The sequence below is a fragment of the Fundulus heteroclitus genome, chromosome 8, assembly GCF_011125445.2.
Source record: "Fundulus heteroclitus isolate FHET01 chromosome 8, MU-UCD_Fhet_4.1, whole genome shotgun sequence".
Classification (NCBI taxonomy): Eukaryota; Metazoa; Chordata; class Actinopteri; order Cyprinodontiformes; family Fundulidae; genus Fundulus; species Fundulus heteroclitus.
Window position 1 is genome coordinate 23,565,649 of NC_046368.1, and position 15,542 is coordinate 23,581,190.

Genomic DNA, 15,542 nt, shown 5'->3' on the forward strand with positions numbered 1-15,542 from the left:
TAACTGTTCCTTAAATCTTATGAATCAGTTCTTATGATTCTTACATTTAACGTATTTTAAATGGCATGTTTTTTGGTATATTTTACAAAACAAATCTATGCTTTTAAAGTTCAGGCAACGGAACAGCGTGTGTATATTATAAATTTGGCTTCTGCGAAAACTCTAGTGCTATTTTATGCCCCCTGCTGGTGCAAGGAAGCCAAGCAGCTCCACAGTTTGCGTGGACTTTAGGCCGACACTGGAGATAATGTATAAACAGATTCCAAAATGCCTGCATTTAAACTAAAGTTTAATTATAGCTGTTTCTCTCACCACTCTCTCTGTTTTCTGTCTCTTGCTGACTCAGATGGAGCTGGTTACTCAGCAGGACAATTCACATTTGGGGTTCACAGAAAATGTATGCTTTCCCATTTAGGCTCTAAACAGAGATGTGCCCATTTATAGATTCCCATGATCATGGGTTGAAAAAAACCCATGCTTCCAACCATTTTGCTTGCAGAGTCCACCACTCGCTTCTCTCCAACCACAACCGTGCAATTAGCACACTCTCGTGCTGGTCGTCTTGGCTGTGACCAGGCCACCGCAGGAGTACGCTGGGTCAGAACAATGTGACATGGAGATTGACCCTGTACCGCAACCGTCACACGCTAAAACCACCCAGGACAAACAGCTGCTCGTGCAGCCAGAAGCAACAAGATGACATATACCAGTAGCAAGTCTTTCTAAAAGCAAAGACAATTACAAATTTATTCTATAAGGTTTATATATATATATATATATATATATATATATATATATATATATATGTACAGTGGTTAGGAGTGTCCACACCCCTGGATTGATGCCCAAGTTTTTGTAGAATTTTTCCATATTTAATGTGACATTCATCATGTACAAATTGACTGAAAACGCTGTTCAAGCGCTTTCTCAGCATTTTCAGCATCCCCTCCTGATTGTTAGGAATCCATCGGCATCCCACGTCTTAAATTGATATTTGACAACTCTAACATGTAGAGGTTTTCCAAATCTATGAGACTGACAACATCTCTTGTTGACAGCTCTCTTCAAATCAAAGATATCTTGTCAGATTTAGCTATGGATTCAACTATTCCCAAAGTTGAAAAAAATCCACATAATGATACAGCCACTACCATGTTTCACAGAGGACATGTTTTTTTTTTTTTTTTGGAAGAAAACTTTTCAGTCTTGTAACACTACTTACTCTGGGTAGAAATTGCTGTAGCTCTTTCAGTCTCACTCTGACCAGTTTACATTGGTGTGTTTTTATCAGTTTTTGATTAAAAAAAAAATCTATCTAGACGTGGCATTGGATGCAAAATCAAGAAGTATGATTACTATAACTATATAAAAATAAGTTCCAACAAAGTATGAGAACAAGGTTGTGCAAATTTATACAAATCAGGATATTGCAGGGTCTTATTTTGTATAACAGTATGTTTATTTTTTATATTTTACACATCAAGTCTCCAATTCAACATCTTAACCAACTCTAACTACAATGTGAATCTACAAAGAGCACAAAATGTTCAAAAAGTCAACTTGTAACCGAAACAACCACTTAAAATGAAATAGGCCACTAAAAATGTCAAATGATGAACGAGCAGATTTCAGCCGAGCTTCAAAGCCGCCCGCGGAGACCTGTAACAATCTCCAGCTGGATGTGGTTATGAGTGACTAACGTGCAGCAGAAATCAATTAAAAAAAACATCCTTAACCAGAGGTTTCCATTGAAAAACACTTTAGCTGCACATGTTTTCCTACAGCTGTGCAATGGTGGAAAAAAAGAAAAGCGTCTTTATGCATCTCCTGAAGCCTTTTCAAGTTTCCTACATTGTCAAAGTGAAACGTGGAATGAAAAAATGTAACCTGATCTAAATGAGTATTTTCTAAATCAAACTCCAGTATTGCTTTGAAGGTAATGATAGGCAGAGGAACAGGCGTTTGTGATGGCAACTCACCTAATCAAATTAAGTACCCTACCCTTCAATTTAAAAGCTCACCTAACTCAGCCTTTATGCTACACTAGGTACCTATAATAACACTCCTGTCAGGGAATCCTACAAGATGACACAGCTTATGAGTAGGAGCAGGGTCTAAACAAAAGGAACAATTTATCTGTCGCCAGCTCTCAATGAAAAGCGACAGAGAGAAAACCACCCACCAGCCACAAAGTGTCCAACATCCACCATGAAAGGGGACTTTCAGAGCTCTGCAGCACAGTAATAAAGGCATATGTTACACTATTATCTGATGGGAAACTTTCCATCATTCCGCCATCACTGTTCAGTCTGATTCATAGAAATTGGTCCCAGCCGCGTGTTTCTATAGCATATCCGTAAAGTCCTGACGGGAATCCGGCGGGAATAAAGGCAAAGATGGAAAATCGTCACCTGGGTGAAGATGTTGAATTTCAATGAACATTCAGCTACAAGGGCTGCAGGAGTGGGCACAGTGCTTCTTTCCTTCTAAGGAAAAACATTGTCACAACCAACCGTTGATGTAAAAACTGATCACCTTGTTCATCTGGATTTCAATGAGTCTCATGGCACAAAATCCTGCGATACTAAAACGCTTCTCACCTAAGGGAAGTCTCTCAAGAGAAGCACTAACTAGGTGCTGTCAGCGTCTGACTTTGTCTGGGAAAGTGAGTACAAGCTGATGTATATTCAATGTAAACCCTGTTGTGTCTATGTTGGAGACTCTTATTTTGAAAAAAAGAAAAGAAGTTCTGGAGTTGCCCTGTTGTGTTGACGGAGTCAACAAAAAGCACATCTCACCAGATGACCACAGGTAAACACGGAAGGCGCCCACACCAGCTAGAACTCGGGTGTTTAGCAGTATTTGGGAAGGAAAAAAAAAAAGAGCAAAAGGACGGATACAAACATTCTGTAAACACTGCGGGAATACCGTGACTGGCTAAATGTTGGCCGCTAATGATGCTACAGTTAGCACCTGCCCCATAGCTTCCTGTCAACGCTACACTGAATTACTGTTTCAAAAACATTCATGAAACATTTATTCCACTGGTCAAGCATAAACTGGACATTTGTAAAGATGTTGTCAGCATACGGACACTTTTGGAATTACATTAATAACAATGTCGAAAAAAAATGGTGATTATATGTTTGCCAAAAAAGATAGCTAATGCCTAGTCTCTTTACTTAGGAACCTAATTTTCTTAGATATAACAATAGAGAAATGGTGAATGGCTTGTACTTGTATAGCGTTTTAACTAGCTCGATGACTCCAAAGCACTTCACACTAAAATCAGTCATTCACTCATTCCCACCCTGACGGTGGTGAGCTATGTTAGTAGCCACAGCTGCCCTGGAGCAGACTGACAGAGATGAGGCTGCCATACATTGATACCATCGAGTCCTCTGACCACCACCAGCAGGCAATTTGGGTGAAATGTCTTGCCCAAGGATAGGACTGAGACGGTCGGAGGTGGGGATATAACTGGCAACCCGCCAATTGCAGGATGACTCCCTAACTCATGAGCCACTGAAGTTAAACATGAAAATGTTATATTGCTGTATATTGCGAGGGAGGTATTGGTTGTGAATAATCCACCTTTAAGTCATAATTCTCCTTTTCTCACCATAACGATTACACAATATCTCAGACCGATAAGATAGGGTGACCAGACATCTCCGACTTCTGGGGGACAGTCCCCGTTTGGACGACCTGTCCCCAGCTAAAGCTGTCCCTGAATATGTCCCTGATTTCACCGTTTTATTATGGTAGCCATTAGCGTTGCAGAAAGAGCAGTAAAAGAAGAATCCAAGCGCATCATCAAGCCTACCCCCTACCCCTGGAACGGCTCGAGTTACTTCATTCCACCTTGACAAAAAATTTCATTTTTCATTTACGAGCTCGATTTGTCCTTGATTTAATTTGAGAAATCTAGTCACATTACTAGGATGTCTAGCCAGTGCTGAGTTAAGAAGAGCGAAAGTCCATCTAACCGGCAGCGTCTCAATTTGGTGCATTCATTTTGGTAAGCTATATGTATTACACTCCAATTAGTTGAAACTGTTTTCAAGACAAAATAAATAGTCTTATATGAGAAAATATCTTAGTATAACAGTTTTGTCGTCAAGTATAAGATTTGTTTTTATCTAAGCTCATTTATTAGCTTTCTGAAGCTTATAAAGCAAAAACACAAAGAAAAAATATAGAAAGCATGTGAAATTGTCTACTTAGAAAACTTCAAATGTGCTCTATAAAACCCACATCAGTCTGCCTTGACCCAACAGTACCTCACTTTAACCTGCCAACATCCAGGATTGCCTTATCCCTTTGGAAACATATCAATCGATGATTGGTAGCTGTTCAGAGGCAGCCCGTACAAGGCATGGAAAGAACTCTCACACTTAAAACAGTGCCCACTGTCTAAATAATGGATCTTAAGAGTGGCCAGACTCAAGTCAAAATACAGAACCCCACTTTGAGAGTTAGGTCTGTGGTCACAACCAGTCAAGCAAAGGCTCAATGCTCATTCTAAGTCCACATGTAGTCTTTATTACCAACAGTGTCCCCGTGTCCTTATTTGGATGCAGACTTGCATGTGACTGCATTTGCAGACTCTGAGGATGTTGAAAGATCTCTCCTCATCTCTAATTTAAGTTTTTTAATGACCTTCCATGTAAATACACTCCACTTTTATCATTTAATCATTCCTTCTGGAAAATGTCCTTCTAGTGCTGTTACAGTTGTTGTTTGCATTTAACTAAACCCATTCAAACAATAAACCAGAAGTGGCTAATTAACCTTTCATGGTTAATTATACTGTTTATATGTTACAACAGCACAAAAATATTGAGAACTCAGTTGAAATTGAATGAAGTTTCTTTGGACAACACTTCCAGTTAAACCAAACAATGTGTCTTTCAAAGTGGCAATAACAGAAGTCTTATAACAAGAGATGCACAGCGAAATTAGCTGCTGATTAAATTCAGTTTATCTTCAGTTGGATTAGGCCTGACTGTTAATCAGTCAATTAAAAACTCTAAAATCTATTATTTCTCCAATCAGTCCATACATAAGCGCTAACAAGGCAAGCGAACAACACTCTTCAGTGTTGATGCTCTTACGAAATAAAGGTTAAAACTTTGAAGTTGAGAGTTTAAAAATAAATAAGTTCAGAAATGTAAGAAGCGACTAAAATGAAACTATTTTGTTGCTCATTCAGGCTGTAAGAGAGTGAGAGAGAGCAAAACCTAAAGTATGGGCATGTCACAGCAAAGTTGCTCTGTTTACTCATTAAACACTGGCATCAAAGTTCACAAAGTTAATCTACATTCTGAATTGAATATACACAGAGTATCCGATTTTAGTATGCTAACCTTGCTAACGATTGATGAATAACATGCTCAAGACATTTTGAGATTTAAATTCCATAAAGTTTTGACATTGTGGCCACTTAGAGTCACCTATGCTCCAAATATTTTTTTTTCTATGCTCCTAATCTAAATAATAATGACCACAGATGGCAATAAGGCTGGAAAAGACATTTTTTGTATGCTGGTCTTACATCTTCTATTGTACACTTTGCAGTAATAAACAAAGTTTATCACATTTGTCTATCTCTATGACATTCAGCTCCTTACTACAGTGGAAATGGGAAGGAAAAACAAGAGATTTGTGGTAAGAATCAAGCTGACATTCATTGTGTCAAGACCCATGTCTTAGTTGTGTTAGACACTGGTCAGCTACCATATTTTCCATCATATATTTTCTATGGTCTAACATCTTATTAATGAAATATCAGAAAATTAACCTGGGTGGCAAACGTTTCCTGTGGCTGTTGGGAGGCTAGAGAACAGCACCACTCCCCCTCCACAGTCTGTTCCTGTTCACTGCAGGTCAGACAACTCCTAAACCTGTCCCTTGCTTACAAAAAAGACAAATGTGGGTGTCTGGAAAATTTCTGCTTGAGACCTTTGTGGTATTAAAACTAACAAAGAACCACTCATCACTTTTGCCAACCTAATACTGCTTTGAAACTACAGTTGGCAAGCTGCTGAATGCAGTCTGGCAGCTTGAGTAGATAGCCATCAGTCCTCCCACTAATACAATCCAATTTCCACTTTTCCTATGTTCTCTCAAACCCCCTAAATGGGTCAGCTGTATTTTATATTTCCATGGATCAGAATGTGAAATTATCTGACAGTGACGCACGAGAAAGTCAATAATCAGGGGTGACCCACCGAATTTAGTGGTCAGTCAAAATCCTCCAATTTTCCCTAGATTGGCTTGTTCTTGTGATCAGTGGGTCAAATACTGAAAATGTACATTTTTAGTGGTTAATAGTTGTGAAATGTAATATTTGATTAAAACATAGTTTATGTAAACAGTTTTGTATGTGCCATTTTTCTCAGAATCAGCAGGTCAGACATCAACAAAATTGGTAGATCAGTATTGGTCAGCCTGTGATGGATGGATGGATGGATGGATGGATGGATGGATGGATGGATGGATGGATGGATGGATGGATGGATGGATGGATGGATGGATGCATGATTTGTGCAACTTTGTAGAATCAGCAATAATGGGGTAAAGAAACATATTAATTGTAATTCTACTGCAATTTACTGTAACTTTTAAGCTGTATGCCAACGAAATTTCGTTCTGTATGCACTCTGTGCATACAAAATGACAAATAAAGTTGTCTAAGTCTAAGTCATATTACTTGTTATCACGTGAAAAACAAAATGCCTCCTGAAACTGCTCAGAGAGAAAGAAGCTGTCTATTTTCACCAGGAAAAGGTTCAAAGGTAAAAAAAAAGAAAACCTAAAAAGCAGCCGGCCACTTCAGAAATGCGCAAAAGCAAACATTATCACATCAACTCCCTTCCCTCATTTCCTCTTTCTCAGTGACTCCTTCATTCATAGATTTCTCTCACCGGCGGCCGACCTGGCAGCGGAAGCCTTCCTGACCACATCCCAAGCTGCAGGTATGAGGCTCAATTCCACCTTGTTAAACTGAGATGTTTGCCGACCTAATGCGGCAGGTCCCTTGAGGTAGCAACACCTCTGGAAGTCGATGCTAAAAATACTTTTCCGCATTGACCGCAGCGCCCCATATCCAAGATGCAGGTTCACCTCAAGTACACAGAGGCTGTTTATATGACACGGTCTTGTGTACATTCGCTCTGTGCAAGTCTGTCACCCATTTAACACTGTTTTCACAACAAAAAAATGGAACTAAATACAAAAGGACTGTGAACAGTGCATCAAATTCTGCCAGTTTATCTTTGATTAGCTCTGATCATTACGTGACAGGTCAAATACTGAAAAATCTGGGGGTGAGGGAGGAGGTGTTCCTATTCATTAAATGCGCCAAAGCTGAAAACTCTCTATGTTTTATGTTTGTAAATGCACCAATCAACAGACAGCATATTGAAGCTATTTTTGCAGGTTTAACAAAAATTACATCAAGTTTATGGACTTAAGCTTTAAGAATCAATGATGATAATCATGTTATTCTTTAATCTTCTGATTGAAAACGACTACTTCTATCAAAGGACTGGCATAATTTTGCATTGTCTTAGTCCATAGAACAAAAAAATTGTATGTGGATAAAATTGGAATGGACATCTCAAAGGCTATAGAGGTCAACCAGGCTTCAATATTAGTCTTAAAAAAAGTCTAATCACGGCGGCTTTAGTGGTAAACAGTCATGCTCATTCTTCATTGGTTGCTTCTTATGTCACCAATACTTGTTTGTTTTATCAAGATTGAAGGCTTGGTTCAGCATGATGTGATGTTTCATTAAGTCCTAGGATGTTTGCAAAACAGAAAACGCCTTTGCACAGCAGTTTCAAGAATATTACACCACTAAAATCTCATGTTGAAATTAGGTAAAGGATCATAATTGTTATGGCAAAATATAAGAAAAAAGTCAGAATTTATTCTGTCTTACATGATAAAAAGCACAAAATTCAGTTGCTCAGTATATGTGAGTTTCAGCTGCAGTATGTACAGATAAGTCCAAGAAACCAAGACAGTTGGCAGCAAAGAATCCCTTTAAAGATTTACGTTTTCTAAGCTGTATTTGGGCTTTTTGTCAGACATTGGTCTGATAAGGTTTTAGCACAAGAAAATAGTCAGATGAAAATACTACAAACATCACATTAGAAGTATCTGCTGACAAAAAAAAAGATTATTGGGATAATAAATATCTTCCTCTCTCAATCTGACCTTATTGTAACTCTTTTATTCAGTCTGTAAGTGAACAGCAGCTCGAGTGCCAGGTTCCTAATCCTGTTTTTGGCCCAGTGCCAAGACCGTGGTGGATCCCATTCTTCTAAGCGTTCGTCTACAGTCAATTTTCGCAAATGTGTACACACGCAGTCTCTGTAACAGCTCTCAGTGACTCCAGACGGCACCATTTCATATGACAGCACGAGTGCGGAACCAGCGCAGGATGACCTTTTTCATGGAGAGGGGGTGAGATTAACATTCCTCATTTTTCGAACTGCACTCTATCCTCCTCCTTCATCAGCCCCTCCTGAAGTGAGGGCTGACTCTCGGGCACATGCTTGACCTAGGGCTGAGGACATGGAGTAATTAGTAGCCATAAAGAGGTCCCAGCCTCTCTTGGAAGCCAGAACAGCCAAAAGCAAGAACGCCCGATGAGACACTTCCCCCTCCTAGAGTGCATCACAGACAGGGAGGGTGAAGGACTTGCTTTTTTCTCATATTATTTCACCTGATTTTGTTATAAAACCTGTAGCCAGCTGCTGTAAAGTTAGAGCCTTGCTGTGAGTACAGCAGGTTACAATTAAGGCTGTTACTTTAAATGTTTAAAGCAGGGCTATATATGCTTAACGAGAGGAAGCAAAGCATTTTTTTAAATCATTTTTATACAAGTTAAAGCAGATTTCATAATTTAAAAAAGTGCACAATTCTACACTGCAAAAAGGGAACTACATTTTCTTGAAATTAGTGTATTTATCCTTGATTTGAGCAGATAAGTTTAATGGTCTGCCAATGGAATAAGATTTTGCACATAATATAGGAACAACTCATCTCCATTATCCTACTTTAAGTGCAGTGTATTTAATTATCTTGTTTTAGGGGCCAAAATACTCATCGAATTGACAGATAGTCTTATTTACCTGCTCAAATCAAGTAAAAAATACACTAATTTCAAGAAAAATATACTTTATTTTAGTTCCCTTTTTGCAGTGTATGGCCTCAAGTTGTTGAATCATACATACGAAAACCTGACATCAGACGCACCAACGGCCATTTAGTTCCTCCTGAGTGACAAGACGGAGGAATCATACTGCAGGAATTGTGACTGCGCTAGATTGAGCACATTAGTAAATGAACTAATGAGCAAACTGAATCCAGTACACCGTAGAATCCTAAACAAGTGAGATGGAGTCATTTGTGGTTACCTCTAAACCTAACATCAACAAACCTCATTCACATTCAGACCATTTTAGAAACTGATTATTTAGCAAGAGCACACCTACAAGGAAGTCCTAATGTCTAACCCTCTTTATCGTAGATATATCTTATATCCTCACATTTGTGGGACATCAAATGATCCCAAATAACCAACCAGTGTTGCAAGCTGACAGTTTAAACCAAACGTGAATTTGTAATTATCTTTATACAACAAGTTTAAAGCAGATGAACCTTGGATTTTCCTCTCAACTAGTTGACATTAATTTAGCCACTTGGAAAATAATCTGCTAGTCCTGCCTAACATATTATGAGTTTGGTGATGGGAAGTTGTGACCTGGTGGTTAGATCAGGCTGCTTGGATAATGCGGAGGCTGCATGTTTCCTGGTACGAATCCCTCAGACTGCCACTGTGCGTCCTTGAGCAAGACCCTTAGCCCCAGAAGGCTCCCTGGGTGCAGCACAGTAGCAGCTTGGTACACCCTGTTTGTACATCGGAACTTGGCATGGATTCTGGGACATCTACTTTCTATTAAGAGTGTCCATTATGTATCTTGTGAATGTTCCCCACGTGTTTTGTGCTCGTACAAAACTACCACAGGGATGTTTATTATCATGCTTCCTGGTTGAGGTGTTGAGGGGAAAAGCTGTGGGACTGGCACCTGTAGAATGTGAAGCTTGAGTAACAACGCAGGCTGGATGCTGAGGTTGCAAACTCATCATGACCACACTGGGCTGGTAGCTCAATAAGTTAGTTACAGTACCGCTCTTGGACTACAAGTAAATAGTGTCCGGCCAATGGTCTGGATAGTCAGCTCTAATTAAGGATATTGCCGTGTGGCTGCAACAAACAAACAAACCACTTACGGCATTCCATAAAAAAAACATTTCAAGCTCAGGCTCTGTGCACATCATCGTTATGCATTGCTTTCACAAGTGTAACCGGGGTCCCAAAATGGGGAGCACACACGGCTCCAAATTGCGGCAATGTGCTGATAGATGGCTTTCAAAAGTTCAAGGTTTTGAACTTTTGAATAAGTTTGGCTACAGTTTGAATAAAAACATAGCCAGACTGTCTACAAAAAAGCGCTGGTAAAATTACCAACGTTGAGAAGGAAGAGGAGGAAAAACATACATCATGGCTTTATGCAACAATTTGTCTGAGCAGAGTAATCCAACATGACATATAAATCTAAACTTAAGGCCATAGAACCCTGGCATGAGCTGTGCATGATTCCTTAGTAATATACTCAGTGAAACTCCTATTTTGCATCCTCTCATGCTGCTGATAAACTGATGAAAATATTTTTTGTGTTTCATCCCCCACTTCAAGGCTGAAACTATTGGTGGAGGTGCAGAAACCTCACATTGCAAAATCTTTCCGACTGTGACAAAGTGAAGGAGACGTCTTAGTGCTGATGTGATACCTGTAACTCTACATTGTAGTAGAATAGTCCAGGAAAGAAACACAAAAAAAAAAACATTTGGTTAATATGTAAGAAACAGAATTATAATTGTTTAAGTATCCGAATGTACAACGATTTCCAGACTTTGAACATTAAAGCTTAGATGGAGAACTTCATTGTGAAGGCTATATTATCAACCTCCCATTTTTTGTTAATAAGGCTAAAATTACTATAAATGCATTTTTATTATCAAAATACAGTAAGATGTTTCTGTGGATACAGTGCTCAGTAGATAGTTACAAAGAAACAAATAGTGACAGAGTTTCAAATCTTGCACATATGCTGAGCTAAATGCAACGGGGATTCTGGTTTAATAGCACGTTTATTTGAGCGTTTGGCTAAAGTAAACTTGCGAACATTATTAGAAATCACACAGAGTAATTTAGCCCAATTTAATAACTGTTGTTTAAGGAAAGACAAAAAAAATAGGAGTTTAAACATGCATTTACAAAACAAAGTTTTTTGTTGCGTGTCGCTATCAGTTTAGTGCCAATGTATCTACCTTTGCAGAAGCTTCACAGCACTGATTAGGTGATCTCTGCTCAGAGCACCACACTGAAAAACACAGCAGGTTGCGAGAGGCAGGGGAACTATTTAGTCATGTGAGATCTCTCTGCAAGCGTGCCAAAATTCAATGATTTTCCAAGCTATGGACAACACATTCTGACGATGGGAAACTAAAACATTCTCAAGCTGTTCTTGTGACACAAAAGAAGAGGGCCAATAAAGAGTCCTGCACAAAGCATTTGAGCTTACACCTAAAGACAATTGGATTACATGCACACACACACACACACACACACACACACACACACACACACACACACACACGTACAAAGGTTTGTCTGACCAGAGCGTCTCTGGTGTACTCTGTGGCTAAGTGCACTGAACAGCCTCTTATTGCTTTAACAGTGGGAATACCAGATGGTTTAGTTCACTGTCTCCGTGCTGCAACGCACAGCAGAGCAGATAAATCACTGTCTGCCTCCCTCCACAGACTGAAATGGAAAAACTGACTCAAGATTCCATGGTGCACCTCAGAACGCTCATTTTACAGCAAAGAAAGTACAGGCATAGTCATTTTGAGGCACATATGTGATTACTGTTATCTCTGGCTCGGTATCTGTGGTTCCCCAATCCTATTTCCGCTTTTTCTTCTCCCAATTTCGTGAACTTTTGTTTTTTTTTTTAATAACCACCTTGAAATGTAGTTTCTATTTGTTTTATCTGTATCTTGCAAGGACTTTCTGTCTCCCACAACAACTATGGCTTTCATGGAAGACTCTATGTAAAATTATGACAAAGGAGAGCCTGCAGTATGTCATTTTTATTTCACAACAAAAGCACAGAAAGGTAACAATAAAAAGAAGTCTGCATATAACAAATCCTGCTCACTAAAGAGACGTTTCAATTTTGTGGTTATCCATCTGACACTAACCCAAGTAAAGCCAATGCATTTTCTTTTTCTGAACTGTATTAATATTATATTTCAATTTTGATCATCAGCCTAAATAGAAAATATATGTTCTCACATAATAAGGGTTCATCATCCTTAATGAACTCAAGGACCCATGCACTTATTCTCATCAAGTTCACAGAAGAAATAAATAAATGCAATAATTAAAAAATGAGCACACAAATATAAAAAAATGAAAATTAATTAGTAACTTAGTTAGATCTCACCCACTGTAAAATAAACAATGTTGTGAGTTTTACAGTGGTTGTGATTGCCACACATTTTTGTAAATATCTTTTTATGTCTATTCACAGCACAACGGCAAAGATCAATGTCGAAACCACTGGCAACAAAAGGGAGTATAGCCCTAAGCGAAAATACCCAAGCAGTGCTCAATTAGCCATTTTCCCTCCCAAGTGTCAGATGACTCATTAGAGTTAAAAGGCCTGAGGTGTAAATGGGGAGAAAGTGTGTTAAATTTGGTGTTATCTCTCTCACACCATCTCATACTGGTCACTAGAAGCTTGACATGGAGTCTCAAGCTAAGAACTCTGAGGATCTGGAAAAAAAAAATAGTTGCTCTACATAAAGATGGCCTTCGCCCCAAGACTATGACCAACCCACTAACACTGAGCTGCAGCACGGTGGCCAAGACCATACAGCGGTTTAACAGGACAGGTTCCACTCAGGACAGAGCTTGCCGTGGTCGACCAAAGAAGTTGAGTGCACAGGCTCAGCGTCATATCCAGAGGTTATCTTTTGAAAATAGACGTGGGAGAGCTACCAGCATTGCTGTAGAGGTTCAAGGGATGGGATGTGGGGGTTAAAGCTACAGTTACTAATCCGATTCAGAAACAATTGTTCTTTTACTGGGTAAAATGGTCCTTCCGTCCTGAAAGTGATAATACATGTTGTATTCAGAAAACAAAGGTTGAAAATTAATTCTTTCTGGAAGCTGCAGGCCTGTAAAAACTCTAACCAATCCCTGCTGTTTGGTCCTAATGGCAGGAGTTGGTTAGAGTTATGGTTCTGCACTCACCCCCCTTTGTTCCTCTAGTTCCGGGGGAATCACCTTATCTATTGCTTTTCCCACATTCCAATCTTTCTGACACGTTCACATGATGCCAATATGCATGCTCGTTCTTTGTTAGTTTCCGCTTGCTGACTGTGCATTCGTACTTTATACATGGCTGAGAGTCTCAAGAAGCAAACGGGGTACAAGATTATGAGAAGAAGAGAAAGGCCTCAGTAGAAAGAAGTACCACCAGAGAAGATTCCTAAGATCTTCACAAAAGGACCTGGGAAACTTCCAGAAAAGTCGCCCACTCTACCTTTAATCTGTCGATGCTCAGATGATACTCTGCAAACTACATCAAATTGGTCTGCAGGGTTGTCCCCCCAGAATGAAGCCTCTTCTAAAGATGATCTTCAAGAAAGCTTGCAAACAGTCTGCTGGAGACGAGCAGACTAACAACATGGATTACTGGAACCATGTCCTGTGATCTGAAGACCAAGATACACTCCCTCGGTTCAGATGGTGTCAAGTGTGTGGGGCACATGGACTGTGACTTACTGATGTTAGGTATGATCCCCTCCCTTTAGAAACTGGGCCACAGGGCAGTATTCCAACATGATAATGACGTCAAACACTCCTCCAAGACGACCACTGATTTGCTAAAGAAACTGGGTTTAAACGTGTTGGACTGACCAAGCAAGTCTTCAGAACTAAGCCCTTTTGTGCGTGTGTTTGGCATTCTCAAACAGAGGGTGGAGGAGTGCAAGGTCTCCAACATCCATGCACCATCTCCATGATGTCATGGGAGAGCGGAAGAGTCCAGTTGAAACCAGTGAAACTCAAACGAGCTCCATGGCCAAAACGGTTAAGGCAGTGCTGGAAAATAATGGTAGCCACTCAAAGCATTGACACGTTGGGCATAATTTGGAATTTTTTTACTTAAGGCTGTACTCACTTTTGTATCCAGCAGCTCAGACATCAATGGGTCTATGCTGAGTTATTTTGAGGGTGCATCTAATTTAAACTATTATATAAGCTGTTTAAGAGTCTACTTCACGTTGTATTAAAGTGTCATAACTTGTGTTGTCCTATACAACAATATGATGAAAGATGAAGAGAAATGTCGTGAGTGCATTTACATTTGTGAGATACTATATATGGAAATATGTTTGAAATTTTACAGCTGACAAATTTGATTTTCACGTATGGTAAATCTGCTGAGAGGAAATGACCACAAAACAATAAAACTCTAGCTGTGTTTCCATTCAATTCTAATGTGAATTTTGAGCGAACTTTTAAAGTATCGCAAAAAAGAAAATGCGCATGAGACATGTTTCCATCTAGAATTAACCAGGCGACGAATAGCGTAATGTGGTCATACGTTTACATTGGCTGTAATGAACAGGAAGTAGCAGTTGCCAACTAGCATGGACCACAGATCAGTAATGGAGAGGGGCTTTAATGAATGTCCTGATTTTTTTATTTTTCATGAATGAGAAATGCTCAAGTCTCTTCGTTGGACCAAACATAACTGTTGTTGCTTGCAGCCCTGTTTTCGAGCGTTATTGGAAAATCTGGCAAGACGCCAGCAGCAGAAACAGCTGATCAGTCATGTGAGGTAAATGTTCACTATGTCAGAACTGATTCAACAAATGTGTTTCCATCTGCTCTTTAGTGCATTTACATTTTTCTAAAAAGTCAAAAACCACCTCTAGTGAGCGTAAAAACTTTTTTTTGCTAAATTTAGTGAGTTAATTTGAATTTTGCCATTTCCATCAACCTTTTCTAATGTGACATTTCAAAATGCGCATTGAAAAAGGTTGATGAAAAAGCGACTACTGTAAATCTAATTCCATTTTAACAGTAACATGTGAAAAGTAAATCCTAAAAGAGATTTAAAAGCCAGAAATGTTCAATTTCTAGGAATTCCAAATTCATTGTTAAATGTATAGGACAATATTGAGGTTAAGTAAAAAAATATATACATACAAGGGCTTGGCTTTAGGGAATATTAATTTTGTTTTTGTCGATTAAGAGTATAACATGTTTAGTTTAAACCAATCCTAAATGCAACTGAAATGAGAGAATGGAGTGATCAAACCAAATGCAAAAACATTGATTATAATTTTTACTGCTCCATTTTATAAAGTTCATTTATAAATAT

General features: G+C 39.0%; 1 protein-coding gene across 9 annotated transcripts in view; it reads right to left on the reverse strand.

The window, feature by feature from the left end:
• Positions 1-15,542, reverse strand: part of col5a1 (procollagen, type V, alpha 1) — a 104,593-nt gene that overhangs the window by 78,587 nt on the left and 10,464 nt on the right. The window lies entirely within an intron of this gene.